Raw genomic sequence first — 6,454 nt, 5'->3', positions numbered from 1 at the left:
TGTGTTCACTCCAATTTTGTATTGGTATAAAGGATTGAAGAGTATAATTTTGAGCTTCAACTTATAGAATTTGCCTCATATATTGTTGTCACTGTTTATGTTGTTACTTGAGTCTAAAACTGTAAAAGGCTATCTCGACACACGACTAAATAGCTCGACGTATGATTGTATTTGCTCATGATGGACTGAAGTTTCTAAGAAAGTACTCCTTGTAGTTAAGTAACGTGACCCACAAGTAATTAGAATAATCCCCACTTCAGCAAAAATTTGCCACACGTCTTCAAGACACTGATCTTATTAACCTTCTTAGCACCGAATATCTAATTAAAAGTATTGATTTAGACGCCAGCACTTAATCCTTGCTGTATATAAGAGGTGGATGTTATGAACAGTAGCGAGTAGTCTCCACAATACCAGCAGCCTCGCACCACAAGGGCTTGGTCCTCGCTGAAGGCTGGAGTAGTTCGTCCCGCGATTTTCTTCAGTTCTTTGTAGCGGCCCGTCGCAGTCTTGCAACACTTGTGTCAAACAAGTGCTCACCATGTCATTGACCCTGGAGCTAGGGCCAGGCGTGGCAGCGCTGCAGGCATGGGGCAGCCAAATGCATAGCGGCGCCGGAGCCAACCAGACCGTGGTGGACAAGGTGCCTCAAGACATGCTGCACATGGTTGACCCACACTGGTACCAGTTCCCTCCCATGAACCCACTCTGGCACGGACTTCTCGGCTTCACAATTGGCATCCTCGGCTTCGTGTCCATCGTCGGCAACGGCATGGTTGTCTACATATTCATGACCACCAAGAGCCTGAAGACGCCATCTAACTTGCTGGTGGTGAATCTCGCGTTCTCTGACTTCCTCATGATGTGCGCCATGTCTCCGGCGATGGTTATCAACTGCTACCACGAGACTTGGGTGTTTGGACCATTTGCTTGTGAGCTGTACGGATGCGCTGGCTCTTTGTTTGGCTGCGCTTCTATTTGGACCATGACGATGATCGCCTTTGACCGCTACAACGTGATCGTGAAAGGTATCGCTGCCAAACCAATGACAAACAACGGAGCGTTGACGCGTATATTCGGCATCTGGTTGTTCTCGCTGGTGTGGACTCTGGCGCCGTTCTTCGGCTGGAACCGCTACGTGCCCGAAGGCAACATGACTGCGTGCGGAACTGACTACTTAACCAAGGACTGGTTTAGCCGCAGTTACATTCTTGTCTACTCTGTTTTCGTCTATTTCTTGCCACTCCTGCTCATTATCTATTCCTACTTTTATATTGTTCAGGCTGTTTCGGCTCACGAGAGGGCGATGCGGGAACAAGCAAAGAAAATGAACGTCGCTTCTCTAAGGTCTTCCGAAGCGGCTAACACGAGCGCAGAATGCAAGTTGGCCAAGGTGGCTCTTATGACCATTTCCCTGTGGTTCATGGCGTGGACGCCGTACCTCGTGATCAACTATACGGGCGTCTTCGAGAGTGCGCCGATCAGTCCTCTTGCTACGATCTGGGGCTCGCTGTTCGCGAAGGCTAATGCCGTGTACAACCCTATTGTATATGGTATCAGCCACCCCAAGTACCGCGCCGCGCTGTACAAGAGATTCCCTGCGCTCTCGTGCCAGGTGTCGCCGGACGAGAGTGGATCTGTCGTTTCTGCCGCGACTACCGTCACGGACGAGAAGCCTGCTGCCTAAATATCCTCAGTATTATCCTGCGTGATCAACGAACGCGGCACGATGCAATACAGCGTATCGCGGTTTCTATCTAGGTGTCTCATCGGCACTTACATTTGCACCTACGACTTTATCGCGCTTTCGTATCTCACATCGCATATATTTGTATCTCGCGTAGGTTAAATAACTATACTTTTCACGACCAAAAGGCTTTTTCTAAACGGACTTTCGAGATTATAAAAGTGTACAAAAATGTATAAAGTTAAACTCCCTATTCCCGAGACTGCTCCCCTAGGTATAAGAATGTCGATACTAACGATGAATTTGGCTTTGTAAAAGGACCGTTTATGTTATCCAAGTATGTATTATTATATTAATAAAGCAAAGTGGTTGATGACCGCATAAAAATCAGAATGTGTTTTGTATTTGAAACTAGTACCCCATAGAAATTGTCTGAAAAGTCTTGTTTTTAGAATGTGAAAATCTAAAGCTCTTGTGTACCTGATTAATAATAGATATCTTCGAACAACTTAGTCACCTGTAGCGCGATTCTCTACAATCAGTACGAGAATCGGCAGATTGAGATTTAAAATGTACTAGCAAACGAGTTTCTTTGGAACCCGTTAGATCAGATTTTTGTGCAAAATTTCTTCAAAGTTGAGCTATCCAGCTGTCGGTATTTAAAAGTGGTATTGAATCGAGCTACTGATTCCAAACTAAGCAGAGCTTGTACTCTGTAAAAGTAGATAAAGTTACACCTCGCTTAGAACAGATACTCATCATACAAATATTTGTCCCTGGTAGGAACTAACCACACCCGGCGCTACAGTTATTAAGGCGAGATGACAACCGAATAACCACTGCTTCAAACGTGCAGTACTAAATCGTAAGTAAAAACAAGTCAACAACTAGTTGTTCATAGTTTTGCCGTCATTGTCATTTTAAGGCCTAAAACCTAAAAACAGAAATAAACTGATTGCCCTTGGACGAAAGAGGTAATAATAAATGATTTGATTTTGACGTCAGCTTCGAAAGAAAGTAAAGCTAACGCTACTAGATACTGCTATTAGTAGAGGTTGTATTTTTATTCTTTATATAAAATGATATGATACATGCACATTGTTGGCATATCAGCACCAAAGTAAATACAAAAGCAACAAATCCTTACGCTCCTTAAGCTCCGATTTCAACGTAATGGACGCGCAGCTTTACTCGTTTATCAATCAAATATGAGACTAATATCTAGTAGTGAGACTAATAAATTAGGACCATTTGAAAGGCCGGAAATTATCCTCAAAGTCCGAAACAGTACTTCTTTTCCACAAATAAACTAAATGACTTTTCGTTTAACCTAACATTTTCTATGTTTACTTTAGTTTTTACTGTCAAAGTTTGTGTGTTTGGTCGAGAATTCCGAGTTCTTTAACAATGAAGTATATAGTAGCTGTGAAGATTGACTAAAACCAATGAAAAAACAAATAATAATAGTAAATTATACCGTAATTTCAACAATTAATATCAAACACTGTCCAACTTCTGAGGTTAAGTTTTAACTGATTATCTAAAGAGACACAAACGTTTCACCAATACTTTGCTACAACTGCCTCTAGAATGCATGTAGAATACAATACTGTAAGAAACTGTAACTAAAAGAATATACAAACGATATAAAAACATACGATAGTGACATTCGTTTCGGTTGTTTATAATCTACATTATGACAGCTGTCACAATAGACCCGTCATCGCCGAACACGTTCCTTTTGACACAGAAATAACAACTCATTTTCTATAAATTAAACTAAAAATAATAAATCTAACTGCAAAATAGTGAAAAATAAGATGCAGATTTTGATAATTACTTCAAAACTATATAGTAATATATATGTACGCAAAAGATTTACGAGATATTTTACAAGATGAATTCAGACGCGTATTCACTAAAAACTTTAGATGCATATTATTGCACTCTTAAACCACATTCTTGTGTTTCGAGTAAATATGAATAATCGAAACTGCATATTTCGTATATTGTTTATTATTCATATTTAGCCTACCTTCTGTCTTGCATGACGTGGGAACGGAACGTTTTACACCTGCGCGCGACTCTCAACCAGTGAATCGATAGTGTTTGGCATCCACGGCGCTCATTCAGTAACTGTTTTTATTTATGGACATTAAATCCTTTCAATACTAGTTTTACGTGCATTATATTTTACTTAAACATTGACTAACTGTTGTACGAGTGAACGCAAAATTGCAATTCAGGATCGTTTTTAGATAACGATAATCTACGAGAGTGTTTTGTTGATAGAATACGTCGCGGCAGTGAATTTAAAGTTAAGCCAAAAATGGCATACTTACCATCACATTTGATACCGACTTACATAAAAATAGAAGATGAAAATGTTTCTGAAGACGACAGTTTTGACGGTAGTTTTAGTGCGCGCACGCGTGATTCGGAGTGTGCAGAGACGCCACCAAGAGTGAGTGATTTAACAATATTTCCACACTTAAATCAACATGATTACGAAGTATTCATGATAGATCCTAAACAAGCTCCATCACCTTACTACTACTACGGAAGAGACGGATACAAGTGGTCGCGTACGCCAGTTCGAGATGCTCAGGCTGTAGCACAAACCACGGAGTGCGGTAACAAAATCAAGTCATTGCCACGAAAACCTCTAACTCCATTGGATGCTTTTTACCTTTTACTTGACAATGAGATACTCAATATTATCTTGCTAAATACGAATAATAAGCTTCAAGAATTACAAGCACAAGAACCAGACGATTTGTTTTTTGCACAGACAAATATAATTGAACTGAAAGGCTTATTATCGTTGCTTATTTATACCGCTATTTTCAAGAGCAACAAAAATACTATTTCGGGATTGTTCGCAGCCGATGGAACTGCGAGGGAAATATTTAGAATATCTATGTCCAAGAACAGATTTACTGCATTGCTTTTAGCGCTTCGGTTTGATGATCGTCCCAATCGCGAAACTCTTGGAAAAGAAGATCCAGGCCTCATTAATGACATTATGAAAATGTTTATACGAAACAGCCAGAAAAACTATAAGATAGGCACCTACGCCTCCGTTGATGAAATAATCATAACGGGATCATGTTATTTCATAGTACATCCACCAAAAGAGCCGACAAAATTCACGATCAAATTACATTGCTTGATAGATGACACATCGTTATATATTTTCAACGCTTTAATACCCACAGGATTCGGATGTGACTATAATGATTTGTCAGACGAGGATAAAAAATATATACTTACCAAAATCGCACTTCACTTGTGTCAACCCGTTTATAATAAGGGCATAAACATTACACTAAACAAGCGGTACTCGTCGATAGAACTCTTGAGCGCATTGAAAGCAAAAGGCTTAACAATAGTAGCAACTCTGCAGAAACGCAGGGATTGGTATATACCAATAGAATTTCACCCGCAAAAAGACAGAGCTGTCGGATCCTCTTTGTTTGCATTTAGCATGGAAGCCACACTTGTCAGCTATGTGCCCAAGCAAAGCCACGCAATTATCTTGTTCTCCTCGATGCACCACGACGGAAGAATAAATAAAAGAACTGGAAAACCAGTCATTTTCGAATTTTATCGTCACACCCAAGACGCAGTTCGTATTTTACATCGAAACTTGTCCGTACACAGCTGTAGCAGGGGAGTACTCCGTCGGTCTACGGCTGTTTTTTACAAAATTTTAGACATGGCGTGCAGCAATGCGCACATCATTTTTAACCAGCGAAGAGCACCAAGTGAGATGGAGAGATTACAATTTATGAAAGCTGTTGCAGAAGGACTAAATGAGAAGAATTTAAAACTTCGTTTATACAATACACGTCTGCCTATACAAATAGGTTCTGTGTCGGGAGAAATGGAGACTGTACCACCGGAAGAGGCATCGACTTCTGCTTCGCGCCCGGCTGCAGCTGCAGGAGACCTGCGCGACCGGCCGTAGACAATACGATATCATTTAGGCGCTCATCTAACCGATGCCTGTGATTGGTGCCATGCCACTGGCGCAGTTTATACGATACGGATCGCGTGCGCGCAGCGTTTCGGCACATTTGCCGCCTATTAGTACTCGTAAGTTTCATTCGTGGTTATTTTTATAATTTTTACAACGTTTTTCTAATAACTTTTCTAAGATAAATATTCCTAAACATATGAGTCCTCCTGATGGCCATGAAAAACCGCCTAAATATTTGTGTCTCGGTTTGTTTAGATATGATTATAACAAATGTTTTTTCTTGCTCTCGGTGCAGAAAACTTATAATTAAGTTCATCTTGCTCAAAAAGTATTTTCTATAATACATGTAATGTAAGTGTTTGGGATCCCTTATCGATTTTGTTTTATATACGATCAAAAGTCGGCCATATTTAATATGCGAATATTATTTAGAATAAACTACTACTTATATTATTACTGAGTAATTACTACTATACTTATTACTTTACACTAAAGTTATTATTATTAACTTTATTATTTATACTAAAGTTAAATTTATATAAAATTTAATTTATTGCCTTTTGTTTTTCGAATTGTTTTTATAATTGTAAATCTTTTCTTTTTTGTCAATTAGTTTATTATAATACCATATGAATGTAAAATTATACCATAATGTAATACATTAATGTATAATAATAAGTTGTATAAGACTGTATCGAGAAAATAAGATAAAAAATATAAATATCTTTTTTCAAAGTAAGAAAAATGTATAATGCATATGAATGTAAAATTATATCATAATGTAA

The 6,454-nt window shown here is 39.1% G+C and overlaps 1 pseudogene; it reads left to right on the top strand.

Moving 5' to 3' along the window:
* Positions 1-229: 229 nt before the first annotated feature.
* LOC142986105 (opsin-1 pseudogene) lies at positions 230-2,068 on the top strand (annotated as a pseudogene).
* The last annotated feature ends 4,386 nt before the right edge of the window (positions 2,069-6,454 follow it).

The sequence above is a fragment of the Anticarsia gemmatalis genome, chromosome Z, assembly GCF_050436995.1.
Source record: "Anticarsia gemmatalis isolate Benzon Research Colony breed Stoneville strain chromosome Z, ilAntGemm2 primary, whole genome shotgun sequence".
In the NCBI taxonomy this organism is placed as follows: Eukaryota; Metazoa; Arthropoda; class Insecta; order Lepidoptera; family Erebidae; genus Anticarsia; species Anticarsia gemmatalis.
The sequence above is the reverse complement of the archived record's forward strand: the minus strand, read 5'-3'. Positions and strand labels throughout refer to the sequence as shown.